Source organism: Penaeus monodon, chromosome 24 (assembly GCF_015228065.2).
Source record: "Penaeus monodon isolate SGIC_2016 chromosome 24, NSTDA_Pmon_1, whole genome shotgun sequence".
NCBI classification, from domain to species: Eukaryota; Metazoa; Arthropoda; class Malacostraca; order Decapoda; family Penaeidae; genus Penaeus; species Penaeus monodon.
Window position 1 is genome coordinate 36985733 of NC_051409.1, and position 1236 is coordinate 36986968.

A 1236-nucleotide genomic window follows, 5' to 3' on the forward strand; every position below is an offset into this window, starting at 1 on the left:
GGGGGGGGGGAGTGGGGTAGGAGGGGAGAAAGGGAGAGGAGAGAGAGAGAGAGGGTAAAGGAGGAGGAGGACATACTGTCTGTTTCATTAGTAGAGAGATAAGTAGGGGAAAGAGAAATGTGGGTGGGGAAGGGTAAAGGAAAGGGAAATGGAGAGGGGAGGGGGAAGAGGGAGAGAGACGGAGACGGAGAAGGGAATGGAAGAGTGTGGGAGGGATAATAGGGAAGGAGAAATAGGATAAAAGAGAGGGAGATTTGGCCGCGGGAGAAAATTAAACTAAAACCCCGTGTCAGTCAGTAAATCCAAATTACCTAGAAGCCACGTTCCAGCCCGAGCGACGGTTCTCGCAGAAGTGAGCGTGTAAGGAAGACCAAACTATGACCCGGAGAAAACGTCCGCTCGCTGCCTCGCTCTTGCCTTCGCAAATGTAAACAAATCAATAACGCGGCGATGAGTGACGGTCTTTTTATTCTTTCGTTGGGTATTTTCCTTGACTCCGAGTCTGACTCAAGCGGTTTTCAAGGCTTATTATTAGTCAAAACAAGTATACGAAACGAAATTGCCTGTTGTTAAAAGTGCGTCCGAATGCTCAGACACATTGGAAAGGTCATGGTAACTGGTAATGTTGATTTTATGAAAGGTTATTTTTGCACTTGAGTGATATCTTTCTTCTGTATGTTTCAAAAGAAATATTACTCCTAAATTCATGTCTATTACCAATAGTACACACTACAAGTGAGAGGTTATCCCATGTGGACTGATCGAAACGATGTTGTTAATCCTAAATAACCCTAACCAGGAATTTCTTGCGACCGCTTGCTTCAACGTACAGGAGTTTTTGCTTTTTTTGGATTTCTTGAAGTGTGTGTACCCCCGATGAAAATGCCTCTTGTTTTTTGTTTATTTTGCTTTTCATGTAACCAATAAAATCACTTGAATCTGACTCGGAGTCAAGGAAAATGTCCGATTAAAGAAAAAGAAAAAGTCGTTAATGATCGCCATGACGGTGGTTTGTTTACATTCGCGGAGGCTGGCAGCGAGCGGTCGTTGTCTCCGGCTTCTGCTGTGTTTTCGATATAATTGCAAAAAAAAAAAATCGTTTTTCTTGGAGTGTGTGCCCTGAAGAAAATGACCTTGAGTATTTCCAATGATATGGAGACATTCATTCCAACTCAGTGAAGTAAAACGCTTCTGGCCACACTAATAAACGAATCTGTCCTACCACTCTTGGTAGCC

At 43.4% G+C, this 1236-nt stretch overlaps 1 protein-coding gene across 1 annotated transcript in view; it reads left to right on the top strand.

The window, feature by feature from the left end:
- The window catches only part of LOC119588781, a 5238-nt gene that overhangs the window by 1450 nt on the left and 2552 nt on the right, over positions 1-1236 (top strand). The gene's annotated exons all lie outside the window — the stretch shown is intronic.